At 40.1% G+C, this 14,641-nt stretch overlaps 1 long non-coding RNA gene across 1 annotated transcript in view; it reads left to right on the forward strand.

The window, feature by feature from the left end:
• The window catches only part of LOC140513737 (uncharacterized), a 42,427-nt gene that overhangs the window by 18,051 nt on the left and 9,735 nt on the right, over positions 1-14,641 (forward strand). The window contains exon 2 of the long non-coding RNA XR_011970297.1: positions 7,922-8,112. This is a non-coding gene — a long non-coding RNA (uncharacterized lncRNA). The remainder of the gene's footprint in view (positions 1-7,921; positions 8,113-14,641) is intronic.

Raw genomic sequence — 14,641 nt, forward strand, 5'->3', positions numbered from 1 at the left:
AGAGACAGACAGACAGACAGACAGACAGACAGACAGACAGACAGACAGAGACAGAGAGAGACAGAGAGACAGATACAGAGAGATGATAGAGACAGAGATATGAGAGATGAAGAGAGCAAGAATGAGAGAGAGAACGGGAGAAAGGAAGGAAGAAAGAGAGAAACAGAAAGAGAGATGAGAGACAGAGACACACACAGACAAAGAGAGGGAGAGATAGAGAAGGAAAGAGACAGAGAAACAGTGACAGAGAGAGACACACAGAGAAACAGAGACACAGAGAGAAACAGAGACACAGAGAGAGCCAGAGAGATAGAGACAGAGACAATGAGAGAGAGACAAACAGAGACAGACAGGTGGCGGAGCAGGTTGGGGAGATGAATGCTACATGTGTAGAGAAGAGCTGAGTATGAATCATTCGAGGCAGAATTTAACCTATTTCCCAGGGCTGTTTTTTGTGGGGAGGTGAGAATTGAGGGTGCCTAGTTTCTGTGCTGAGTGTTGACTTCTCACCTTCCCAAACACATGGCATTTGCGTTGGTACTGGATGAACTTTTCTACTAGGTAAGCAAGGTAACAGGAGCCATGTCTCTCCCTTAGTGTTTATTTTGATTGCATTTTAATTAAACAATGACCTGTCCAGGTCTCTTGGATATTTCACTGCCTTCTTTATGGATCAAACAAAAAGTGTGGTGAAGAAGCCTGGCCTTCAAGCTCAAAGAGCCTTTTGGGGTGAAATTGTTCAGCCTGAACCAGGGACTTTCCAAGGGAAATAATGGAGCATAAACTGTTTATTTGGCAAAATACCAGTAGACTGAGTTAAGGGCTGTAAGACCTAGTTATTAGCTCCCAGTCCGAGTCTACCTGCCAATTACTTCTAAATATTAAGTTGAAGTTGAATCTTGAAGTCGAGAGGATGGGTTTCCATTGCCTGGCTTCCATGCCATCTGTGCCACAGACATAGCCTCACTGCAGGGAAATGGGGTCACTTAGGGAATCTTTGTTCCTTTTCTACCCTCTCTTGAAAGGCCTCATGGGGCAGTAGAAAGAATTCGGTTAGAAGAGTCAAGAGAGCTAGGTTGTCATCTTGGTTCTCCCACTCACTGGGTTCTTAGTGGTCACTTCTTCATCTGCTAAATAAAGATACGGGACTAAAGGATTTCTGAAACCCTAAGTTACTTCTAGATGGAAAATTGTACTTCTGTGATACCCTTCTCAATGTGGTGCAGATTTAATTTTCAAATGGTCTCACAGGTAGAAATCAGCCTCTTGTCACTGCCTTTGAAGCCAGGAAAAATATTCATTAAGGGCATGAATGGTAGGTAGTAGGAGTCTTGGATGGTGAAGAAATAGTCCCAGTATGTAGTAGGGATTTTTTCACTTGAGGTAAACCTAGGTGAATAGTGGTTAGGTGGTGTTAACAATAGTATTACAGAGTAGACCCCATTCATGGGGTCCAGTTGAGCTGAGAGAGGGGCTGATCCATCCCTGTCCATATGGGGTTGTGGGAAGAAACATGCCCTAGGAGAGAGGCACTAGGGAAACCCACACAGGAATAAGGGTCAAGCTGCCTCCACTCCAAGACTATATTTCACCTGGCTTCAGGTTGCTCATGCTTCATGGTAGTCACTGAGGTAAAACTGTGAGGAGGAGGTGTGTTCCCCTTAAGGGAAAACTTTCCCCCAGATGTTGGTATCCTGGGGCACCAGTTCTGTTCATTTCAGATTAGTCATGGATAGTTAGGCATCACGTAGTCCAACCCCATTATCGTAAGGATGTAGGGGACTGATCAAAGGAGTTCCTTGATCATCTTGCACTCACAGGATGATAAGCCTTTCTTTAGGCCTTTGCTGGTCTGACAATTCCATTGGCATTTGAACCCTTACCATCCAAATATCTCATCATGGAAGCCAGGCACAAAGTCCTGCTTCCTTGTTTCCTTATATTGTGACTTTAGTGTTTTGATAATGTTCCAGCTTTTTGAAACACCTCCTTCTCCCCACACATATAAGCAGGTGCATATATACATACACACACACATACACACACATATTAAATATTTTACTTATTTTAATCAGTCAAATTCCACCTTCATATTCCCACCCAACCTTCTCTCTGTTCTCCAACAAAACCCATTATAAATGTGTTATCACTCAAAACAAATTTCCATATTAGCTATCAAAAAAAATCTCCTTCTATGGTCTGGGTCCTTTTCCCCCTCTGTCAGGAGGTAGGTAGCATCATTGCTCACCTGGGATCTTGGTTGGTTGTTATGATGATAAGAATTCAGCATATATTCACCACATTTATATATCATAACTTGTTCATCCAATTCCTGACTTATGGGCACTCTCATATTCCCATCCTTTGCCACCTCAAAAAGGGCTGTACGGATTTTTGTATATTCTTAGGCTTAGAACTAATGTTTGGCTTAGAACTAATCTCTTTCGTAGTCTAGCCTCTTCCCAATCCCTCCATGCCCTTCAGCTATTTTCTTCCTATTTTCTTTTTTTTAATTATTATTTTATTTGTTTTCAGTGTTCTACAATCACTTCCATATATCTTAGTTTTTCCCCCTTTCTCCCCCCACCCCTTCCCCCCTACCTCCCCACTCCCCCCTGAGACAGCAAATAGTTTTATATAGGTTCTTTTTTTTTCTATTTTTTTATTTTATTTGTTTTCAGTGTTCTACAATCACTTCCATATATCTTAGATTTTTTTCCCCTCCCTCCCCCCACCCCTTCCCCCTTACTTCCCTACTCCCTCCCTGAGATGGCATACAATTTTATATAGGTTCTACACGTACATTCCTATTAAAAAAATTTTCACCTTAGTCATGTTGCATAGAAGAATTAAAATGAATGGGAGAAATCCTAAAACAAAACATAATACAAAAAAAATAAATGATCTTCTTCATTCTGCAATTGAATTCCATAGTTCTTTTTCTGGATATGGAAGGCATTTTGCCTTAAGAGACCACTGGGAATTTTTTAAGTCCTTGCATTGCGAAAAATTCCTCGCACACTGTGGTTGTTGCTATGTATGAGGTTCTCCTGGCTCTGTTCCTTTCGCTCAGCATCAGTTCATATAAGTCTTTTCAGGCCTCTCTGAAGTCTTCCTGTTCATCATTTCTTATAGCACAATAGTATTCCATTACATTCATATGCCACAACTTGTTCAGCCAAATTGCTCTCCAGAATGGTTGGATCAGGTCACAGCTCCACCAACGAAGAATTACTGTTCCAACTCTCCCACATCTTCTCTAATATTTATCATCTTCCTGTTTTGTCATGTTAGCCAATCTGATAGATGTGATGTGGTAACTCAGAGTTGTTTTGCTTTACATCTCTCTAATCAATAGTGAGTTAGAGCATTTTTTCATGTGACTATAGATAGTTTTAATTTCTTCCTCTGAAAACTGCCTGTTCATATCCTTTGATCATTTATCAATTGGAGAACCTCCTATTTTCTTGTTGAATGAAATGGATTTTTGTACCAGACTCTACAGGTGTATGTATGTCTTTTTGTTTTCTTCCTTCTTTTGAACTGTTTGAATGAGAGTGATGAGGTTCAAATGTCAGTTGCCCTCCCTCCTTCCTCCTTGTTTGTATAGATATATACTTGTACAACCTGATTATGTGAGGTGATGTTCCCAGATCTTCCTCTAATCCTTCTCCCCTTTTCTTCCATTATATTCTCCTCCCCTTCCTTTTCATTCTTTTCTTTAAGATCATCAAGGTATAACAGAACCTCCCGCAGACCTTGTCTAATTGGATTCCCTCCACCAACTCTAATGAAGATAAGGTTCTGAGGACGTACTTGTATCTTTGCCTTATATCAGAATCTAAACAGTTTATCCTTTATTCTCTTATACTTGTTCACTCATGTTTATCTTTCTATGTTTCTCTCAAATCCTGTGTTTGTATTTCAAAATTTCTATTTAACTTTTTTCATTGGGAATGCTTAGAAGTCTTCTATTTCAATTAACATTCATTTTTTCCCCTGTAAGATTCCCCAGGTCTTCTGGCACTCACTACTTTGGAGGGGTCCCAATCCCTGGTGATGGGACCATTTATACTCCTAGGTAACCAGGAGGTCATATGTACATAGCCAAAGCCTACCAGAAAACTGAGTCAAGGGAAGCAAAGCTTAAACCTTGCCACAACCTCAGATCAATCATGTCCTGTCTTGGTAGGTTGATAAATTTGTTCATTTAAATTTAAATATAGATCAATTGGTCCATTTGTTCAAATAAAAGATAGGAAAAAGAAGTGCATCAGGTACTGTCCCCTTAGTGCTGGGGATCTTGAGCACCCAAGCTTGTGGCACAAAAAGGATTCTGGCCATGATCATAGGAATAATGAAGGGCTCGTCACCCGACTTTGGTGTTTTTGTAACCCTGAAGTTAAGATTTTGCAAAGTCAAGCCAGGAGACTAGAAGACTGAAGATTAACTTTGTCCCTTCTCTACTGCCAGAGAGGTGATTCATTTAAAATGGAGCAAGTTACACACCATTTAGGGCATGGCCAAAGTGGCAGTGGGTTTCTTCTGCCCATGCTGCTTTGTAATATGGGGTTGGCAATAAATTGCTGAGGGCATTTTTGGATATTTTTCAAATTTTGTTCATTTAGGTTGGGGTACTGGGAAGGTCATTTTGAAAAAGTTGCCTCCCCAAAATAGAGAATTTTTTTCTTATAAATATGAGTGAATAGATTTGTGTACTGAAAAAATAAATGAATAAATTTATGAATTTATTAAAATAAGCCTTAATTCCTAACCCCAATTCCATTATCAAGATACATAAATTTATTCACTTCAAATCAGAAAAAAACCAATTGTTTCCCTTGTTACATGCTATTTTGGGCATGGTCAGTGTGGCAAAGGTTTATTTTTTGTTTTTTGGGTTTTTTTGGCCTGACTGGTTATTAATATAGGTTTTGCTTTTGGGTTAATGATGGTATTTTTGGACATTTCAGATTTTTGTTTAATGTAGCTGGGGGTGCTAGGAAGCACTGTTTTGAAAAAGTTGGGTAAAAAATAAGTGAATAGATTTGCTCACTAAAAATATAAAAATTTCAATTTATCAAAATAAATTTGTTCATTTGTTACTTTTTCTTTCCCAATGATGGGAGTGGTGGGGGAGTGCTGGTAGATGTTGATTCTATCATATACCTCCCATGGTTTTTTTCCCTTGTGCTATTTGAAAGCAACAATTGGACCCATTGGTCCTCAAGTTTTTTTCTGGAAAGGAGCTGTCCAAATCCTTCCAGATGAAGGGAAGACTGCTAATTGAGGGGAACCTGTGCTCTTTTTTAGGGTGTTCATAGCCCTAGAAGGGAGCAAGGGTCTTGAAGTCAAGAAAACTCTGTGTAGGTTGAGGAAGCAGTTTAGGGTGTCTCAAAGTAGTCTATTCTCTTCAGGTAAGTTCCTAGAGATTGGATTCCAGGAACCACTAGACTGGAGAGACCTTCCCCTTCTTACAATAACACTGATTTGTCACAGATATGGTTTCTGAGATATTAGACACTTGACCTGGGCATTCATGTTCATCATGATGCATTGATTGTTTAGCAGGGGCAAACCTCTTGCCTGAGATGAGGGAGTGACATGTTGTTAGTTGGGGACAGGTTGGGGGGCACTTGGTTTGTTTAGGACGGTGTGCCTACTGTGAGAGAAATGTCTTGCATCACTCAACTCTAGACAAAGGGTGATTATATGTCCTGTGTCATCTCTTCAGTAGCACGTAGGCAGCAATAACACGAGTGATTGTTTTTTTTAAAAGAGTAAACAGAGTAAACAGGAGCTTTCAGCCTCAGCAACCTAATAACTGTTCGTTTTTGTCACCCCTTGCCTTGGCACTGGCTGAAGGTCCCACTCAGCATGGTCTTCATGCTCCAGAAAGAGAGCTCCAGAAACATGGGCCTTGTGGGGTCATAGGGGAGTCTGCTTCCATCTTCCAGGGCTATAGCTTGTTCTGACCCCCACCTGAAAGACACTTCCTTGTGGGGAACATGACCCATCATGATATCCAGGTGCATTCTTTAAAACCTAAAGAGTGTGATAAGTCTCTGGGTTTTCTACTTGGATCATGGAAAAGCAAGTATCAACTGTTTATTCTAGGTTGTGCCCAGAGCCCTCTTGGTTTTCTCAACTCTTTTCCCCAAAACTTGATTGAGGTGTGTGTACTCAATCCCGCATGTGGATCATCACCTGATCTAGGGCCTCTGCCACATGGTTTCATCTGGCCTGGTCAACAGTGTAGTGGTGGATGGCAAGGAAGTAAGCAGCACTCTCCAGTGCAGCCTGAACTAGACTAAAATGTAATCTGGAAATATATGGCAAAGGAAATAAAAGCAAAATAAAACACAGATAACATTACATTTTAAAACTTAAGTCAATTTATGTCCTGCAGGGATCTTTATGTACAGATTAGTTACCCCATTTCTATTTGAGTTTGATTCTACAGCACTGATCGCTTTCCTATCAAGTCCATGGCAGAAGGGGTCATGGTCCTCTGCCCCCCTGATAGGTGACTGTGACTTGGCTCCGCCATTCCCAAGTGCCTATTTGAAATGACAGCAGTATTGTTCAAGCCACAGTTATCTCTACCTTCCGCTCCAATTCCTTCAGTTGATCAGCTTACACTTGTGTAGTTATGTGGTGCTGGTGAGGGGATGGACCCAGAGCTAAAATCTGAAGCTGTTCTGATGGAGCTTCCCCCAGAAAGTGGGATCTAATTGCTCCCCAGACAGAATCTGGGGGTTCACACAGGTCTACTTTACCAAGTCCATTTCCTTTAGGAACTCCCTTCCCTCATGTTCCCTGTTGTAGAGTCTGCTACAATGATAATCCATCTTTACAGTGTCTGGTGAAAGTAGCCTCCCATTTTAGCCCCCTAAAAAGGGGGAAAGGGTAGTTTCCATCTAGATTGATTTAGTCAATTCTGTACCTTTAAGTCCCCAGAAGCCTCTCTAAAACTATGAAACCCAGATACTGAGAATCAGCAGTGACTTCCCTACACCACACCCTCGGTAACCAGTGAGGCAGTGATTTGTGCAATTTCTATTTGAATTTCCCATACATAATAAGCGGTCTAGGTTGCTTGAAGTACAGCATGTATGGAAGGAAATCATATGAGATAGAGTTTGAAAGGCACAGTCATGCCAAGGTATATTGGTCTTTGAGTGTTTCTTATTATATATTCATTAATTACATTTGTGCAAAAGATTTTCAGTTTCATGTAATCAAAATTATTTAGTTTCTGCAATTGTCTCTATATTTTGCTTGGTTAAGAATTCATCTCCTATCCTTAGCTGCTCTTTGTTAATTTTTTTATAGTATGATCTTTAATGTTAAGATCATGCTTCTATTTAGAACATATTATGAAAAATGTTAAGCTTGTAATGTCAGAGTCACCTTCCCACCCAGGAATTCTGATTCCCCTTCTCCTGGAGCAGGATTATTCTCTTAGCATCAAACTGGTGGAGGTTCTGTGCTTTGTAAGATCTCCATCCTCCTTTATAGAATATTCCTTTACCCCATTGGGAGAATTCATCAGTGGGACTCTTTCTCACTATTGAAACAAGATTTCCTCCTTCCTTTTCCCGCTTTCCTTTTCCCCCCTTACTCATTCTCCTAGAGGTTTTCTTCTTCCAGGTTTTCTCTTCCTTCATTGTTTTCTTTAACTTCTATTTTATTTTCTGCTTCAAATTTTCTGCCTCTCACTTCCTCCTTATCTCATCCCCATTGAGAGAACAAGAAAAACAAAACTCATTAAAATATATAGTCAAGCAGTATATACAGCCAGGTCAAAAAAAAAAAATCTCAGTCTACACTCTGAGTCCATCACCTCTATATCTAGAGTTGGCTGACATGTCTTGTCCCATGTCCTCTGACTGTATCGTTGGAACTTTGTGCGTTGCAGGTGGTAGCGGTGTCCTCTGAAGCACCAGGAAGTGACTGATTGGCAGAATCTGCATCCAGTGCTGAGAGGCACATTGAAAACAAAATATATAAATCGAGGAAAGGCAGCTTTAGAACTCACCAGGAACACCAACGCCCAGAGCATAGCAGAGAGTTACCACTCAGGGAGACGTCCTGAGGACTCCATAGAAGGTAGGTCTGCTGGTAGGCAGAAGATCTGTTCTATGTTGCCACATTTTCTCCACGTATGTATCCTGTCACTATATGTGACTTTAAATTTAAGGCTGTTTATCCCAGGAATTGATTGTATTTAAGGGAGAGAATGTGCCCTCAGTTCAGGGAAATATTTTGTACTGGCCACTCTTACTGTAGCATCTTAGTAAAGACCCTTTTCTAAAAGTGAATTCAGTCTGGTTGACTAATAATCAATGAGAAATACACCAGATTGGGACTTGAGAACAGTATCACTAGCAATCCTAGCCCATTAGTGTTATACCTTGAACTGTGAGGGGAAAAGTAGTCAGTTGCCCTCCAGGGAACCAGACCACCAATTCAAGTGGAAAATGGAGAAATAGGTCTGATGGGGGGATTGTTGTGAAATAGGACTCTATTAGAAAGTTTTAAATGGGGCAACGATAGGATTAGATCTTTAACTAATAGAAAGTGACTTTTTCAGGCTTGCAAAAATGCGCTGAAGGGAGGAGATGGAGGTGGGAAGGCTGAGTTAGTAGCCAATTGTAACTGAAAATGATAGTTCTAGGAAATTAAATCATATTTTTTTTTTTGTTTTATGTTTGCAGGAAGAAGTAGAAACTGTAGATGATTCTTTGTTCTCTATTTACTTTAGCATTGCCAAAATCACCCAAGCATTTGGCTAATGTCTCCCCAACGTTACACAAACATTTTCTTTTCATTAAGTCTGCTGGCCTTAAATCAGCTTGTGACTGATCAAGTCACTTCCCCATCAGAAAGTTGTCCCCCAAAACAACACTCACTAGGCACCTTCTTCAACTTGAATATTCTTTGAAAATTTAGTTTTTGCTAGAAGAATCTGTCTGATTCAACTTTGTGGAAACTTTATGCTAGAGGAAAACCATAAATTTAGTCGGTCAATGCTAAGACTAGTCACTTTGGGGGTAGGGTTGGGAGGATTAAATAGATAGGAGACACAACTCATTCAGGAAGGATTTATTTCTAGGTGGTAGAATACAGATGAGGTTTTCCTTCTTTACTGAGGTCTCAGGTAGCCTTCTCTTATGAATCAACAAGCCATATCATTGACCTTCCTCCTGCCTAGGACTCCAGTTATTTGCTTAAGACTCTCCTCATTAGTAGAAATGAGTAGAAATAAGTCTATTGCCTGGAATTTTCTCATGTGTATTATTTCATTGATTTCTGTTTGCTATTGGCTTGGGGAAAAGGGTTCATTTGTGTGATTGGCATTTGGTGGGAAAGGATTCTGGCCTTGGATATATAACTTGAAATACTCTTTCCCCATTAAGGGCTAGTGATCAAAAACTCAGCATGAACCTTAAAAAAATATTTCCCTAAACTAACAATATCGAGATTCAGGGTAGTGGATAGAAATAATTCTATCCCAGTACCCTTTCTCCCTGAAGAGAATAGAGCAGGTTACCTACTGGCCCCAATCTCCTACTACCCCTTTGGACAGTGATCAGCCTCTCTTGGAGAAACGTGGGTGAAGACTAGAGAAAATCCATTCATGCCTCCCCATGACGTATTCCCCAGACAAGGCTGTTGTGAATACACATAGCCTATATGGGCAACACGTGGCATTAGCTGTCTATTCCTAAAGAGTTACCTGAAGTAGTTATCAAATACCTTCAGCCTCCCCAGTCCAGTGGCCAACTGTCTGTTTAAAACCAGCAAAGTAATTGGAAATGGAATGATCCTTTTGCCTCAGTGGAAGACTGTTCTGTATTCATTATATCTGAGTTATCTCCATTTGGTTCTGGTTTAATGAAACTCCAATTGTTTCACTAAGTATTTCACTGTGAAGATGTAGAAAAAATATAATCTTGGATACATTTGCTGAATCCGGGGAAGTATTATGTCATTGATCTCAGCAGTGGCCAGGGTGTTTCTATTCAGCCTCTATAGGCTGGAATAGAGTGGTCAACAATGACCCCAGATTTTAGCCTCCCAAAGTCTAAATGGGTCTCAGAAAGCCTCAACCTGTGGCCAAAGAAGAATGTCCTCCGTAACATACCTGATGAATGGCCCTTCAGCCTTTGCTCCAAGACCTCTCATGAAGGGCAGCTCCCTATCTCCTGAAGCAAGGCCTCTCTTCAGGACAACTCTCATTGACTCGAAAGTCTTTCTGACATTGGGCTTAAATCTTTCTCCACCCACTACTTATGATTCTATTCATTGAGGCCAAATGGAAGATGGCTAATATTTCTTTTGTGTTTAAGAACCCTTCAAATACTTATTTCTACTCATTTCTATTAATGAGGAGAGTCTTAAGCAAATAGCTGGAGTCCTAGGCAGGAGGAAGGTCAATGGTATGGTTTGCTGATTCATCAAGCAAAGAAACCTACCTGAGACCCCAGTAAAGAGGAATTCTGTATTTTACCACCTAGAAATTAAATCCTTCCTGAATGGGTTGTGTCTCCTATCTACTTAATCCTCCCGACTCTACTCCCAAAGTGACTAGTGTTAGCATTGCCTGACTGAATCTATGGCTTTCCTCTAGCACGAAGTTTCTACAAAGTTTCCTTCTTCAGAGATGAAAGTACCAGACAGATTTTTCTAGCAAAAACTAAATGCAGCTATTATAGCCCCATTAATTGTTCTCCTTCTAACTGATGGCATAATGATGATGATGATGGTGGTGGTGATAATGGAGGTGGTGATGATGACGATGGAGGTGATGATGACGATGGAGGTGATGATGACGATGGAGGTGATGATGACGATGGAGGTGATGATGACGATGGAGGTGATGATGATGATGGTGGTGCTGCTGCTGATGGTGGTGGTGATGATGATGGTGCTGATGATGCTAACAGCATTTTGATAGCACTTCAAGGTTTGCAAACTTCTTTACATGTATTATCTCATTTTAGCCTCATAACAACAAAGGGAGACAGATGGTACTATTATTCCTATTCTATAGTTGAGGAAACTGAGAATGACAATGACTTACCCAGGCTCCCATTAGCTAGTAAGTGTGTGAGGCTAGATCTGAGCCAGGTTCTTCTGACTCGAGGCCTCGCAAGTCCCTGTCCTTCTCAGTCTCTTTCATTGCTTTTTTTGATATTATTTACTTTTATTCTGCTGGGTTAATTTCTCTATGATTTATTCCAGATCTATAAAATAATCCTTTGCTAGTTTGGTGTGGCACCGAATAAGTAAATTAATTTGGGTAGTTTGTAATTGTTGCAATGTTAGTATAGCCCATCCATAAGCAATGAATATTTCACCACTTATTTAGGTCTGAATTTTTGTTAATAATGTTTTGTAATTGGATTCATATAGGTCCTGTTCATGATTTCGTAGAGAAACCTCCAAAGAATCATGAGAACTAGTCCTGCATTACTGGGTGTAAATTCAGACTGGTCATAGTATAAAATCTTTCCAATCTGATGTTTTAGCCTTCTGTTAATGTTTTCTTTACAACTTTGCATCAACATTCATTATGGATATTGACTTATGGTTTTATTTCTATACTATGTCTTTCCCTGATTTGGCATCTATATTCTATTTGTACCATAGAAGGAGCTGATTCTTTTCTATTAGTGTAAGCACTTTATATAATATATTCTTTGAAATTTTGATGGAATCCACTTGTAAATACAAATGGCCTTGGGATTTTTGAGAATTTTTTTCTTTCTTTTATAGCTTATTTTTCTTTTCCTTCCTTCCTTCCTCTCTTCCTTCCTTCCTCTTTATTTCTCTTTCTTTTTATCTCTTTTCCTTTCTTCCTTTTTCTCTTTCTTTCTTTGTTCCTTCCTTCCTTCTTTCCTTCCTCCCTCCCTCCCTTCCTTCCTTCCTTCCTTCCTTCCTTCCTTCCTTCTTTCCTCCCTCCCTCCCTCCCTTCCTCCCTCCCTCCCTTCCTTCCTTCCTTCCTTCCTTCCTCCCTTCCTTCCTTCCTTCCTTCCTTCCTTCCTTCCTTCCTTCCTTCCTTCCTTCCTTCCTTCCTTCCTTCCTTCCTTCCTTCCTTTCTATTGAAAGTGAGGAGCCAGAAATGACACCAGGGTTCTAAACCTGGGTGAGAAAAAGGATAGTGTTCTCAATCAAAATAAGGATGTTCAGTAGAGAGTAGATGTTGGAAGAATGATAAATTAGTGAGATCTGTGATATAGATTATAACCCATCTATGCCTGCTGTCCTGGGTGACTCACTCTGTCCTGCACGAAATGAAAAGGAGAAAGTTCTTAGCTTGCCCCTGAGTGCAGGACTTCTTTCCAATGGATACAGAGCCAGCTAAGGGGGTTTGCCATAACCCCTGGTGACTTGAGTTAGGGTTGACTGTTCTGGGGGACTCTGTGCCATTGTTAGTTTATAACTGCATGAGTGACTGGTGCCTGGTACAAAAGGGGTGTGTGTGTGTGTGTGTGTGTGTGTGTGTGTGTGTGTGTGTGTGTGTGTGTGTGTGTGTGTGTGTGTGTGTGTGTGTAGATTTTGGGAGTTTGCACAGTGGTGAGAGAAAACAGAGAGGGGGAGTTTTCAGTGATAATGAGTGAAGGATAGACATGATTGTATTGGAGACAAGTCCCACAATTGCCTATAACAGGAAGGATGAAAAGTAATTCACTTCTACCCTTTGGCTAGTTGATCACACACCCCTTAGGGTCATGCAGCAATCCCTTCAATTTGCAGACCTCTGTCCTAAAAGCATAGGATTAATGAGTAGGAGGGGTAGCTAGGTGGTACAGTGGATAAAGCATGGACCTGGAGTCAGGAAGATCTTGCCTCAGACACTTATTAGCTGTGTGACCCTAAGCAAATCTCTTAAACCCTATTGGATTCAGTTCCTCTTCTGTAAAATGGGGAATGTTAGAGAAGGAAATGGTGAGCACTCCAGTATAACTTGCCAAGAAAACCCCCTGGACAAAAGTCCATTAGTTCACATAGAGTTGCACAAGACAGAATAACCACAAGCATCTCATTTTTAGGGCAGCTATACTGCATAGAGTGCTGGGCTTGGAGTCATCTTCCTGAGTTCAAATCTGGCCCTAGGCACTTATTAGCTGCGTGACCCTGGGCAAGTCACTTAACCCTCTTTATCTTGATTTCTCATCTGTAAAATGAGCAGAAAAGGAAATGGCAAACTACCCCAGTATCTTTGACAAGAAAATTCCAAATGGAGTCATTAGCAGTTGAACTTAACAATAACAAGTGGGGGCTATAGAAAGATATTAAACTTGATCTAAGAAAAAAATAAAGCTATCTGATATTGAAATTGTTGGTAACTGGGCCTTACTTACCTCAGTTGGATATTTTTGAATGAAAACTAGGTGGCCTGTTCTAGGGGAAACTACAAAAGGTATTCTTGCCCAGTTACAGATGGGAGTTAGCGGTCTCCAAAGCTTCCTTCTAACTACTTACCAGTTACTACAAAGAGAGTAAGGAAAAGTAGAAGTATGCTATGTCCAGAGGGGAACCTTCAGTTTCAAAGAATCTCAAAGGTGAGGAGAACATTTTGACACAGGCAAGGACACTGAATGACCAATCTATTGCTATATAGTACTATAGATAAGCCAATTTTGAGAATGAATTTTGTTTTGATTTGGACTAGCATATCCAAAACAATAATTATGGGGATGTGTTGAGATGTTGTATAAAACTAATAATCTGAACACTGATTTCAACTGAAATCTGTGCTTGATAATGCTATTTGATCTAAGAGAAGATTCTCATGTGCTGTTACATGGAGGAATAAATTCAGAGTTACTGCAGAATACTGAGTTTGACATTCCTTCCATTTTATCAGTGGCTCTCCAGTAAGATATATACTATTTTTAGGTTCTATCATCCTTACTTAGTCCTGTTTCCTAAAGTTAATTCCATACTTCTTGCTTGAGAGTTTTCTATATTATCCCTTCCACCACTGGATGCCACTATAGGACTGTGACAAATCTGAAAGGATTACATTGTGTACTTTTCCTTTGAATATATATTTAACAGGTTTCAACACCAGCCTCTCAAAACTGAAAAGACATTTGTAGCTCCCAGAGTGTGTAAACCTATAAGGCTAATACTGGGTTTGAAACAAAATTTTGATTGAATGCCTATTATGGGAGAAACACTACGTGAAATACAAAGACATGTAAGATGGGGTCTTTGCCCCCAAGGATTTGACATGATAGTATGATTAGGAAAATAAGATAAGTACATGAATTATTATGTAACAGTGATATAAAATGCAATATATTACAGTAGTTGACACAAAGCAATACAATTGCCAAATGAATAGTGCAGAAAATAAATGCTACAGCAATTCAGAGCAGATCATGTTGGGCTTCTCTTTTTCTGGATGAATGTTTTCAGGGGCAGAGGCAAGACTGCAGAATGAATCTTGGCAAAATTTTTGCCTAGCTCTCCCAACATTAGAAACATTTTGCCTGTTTTTTCCAAGCTTTAAACAACTTTAAAAAGTATGTCAAACTGAATTTAGAATGGGAAAACTAACAAAAAGTCACAAGGAGTCATTTTTCTAGCCCAGGACAGCTTCAGAAGACAGAGAGGTCTGTGG

Source organism: Notamacropus eugenii, chromosome 7 (assembly GCF_028372415.1).
Source record: "Notamacropus eugenii isolate mMacEug1 chromosome 7, mMacEug1.pri_v2, whole genome shotgun sequence".
Classification (NCBI taxonomy): Eukaryota; Metazoa; Chordata; class Mammalia; order Diprotodontia; family Macropodidae; genus Notamacropus; species Notamacropus eugenii.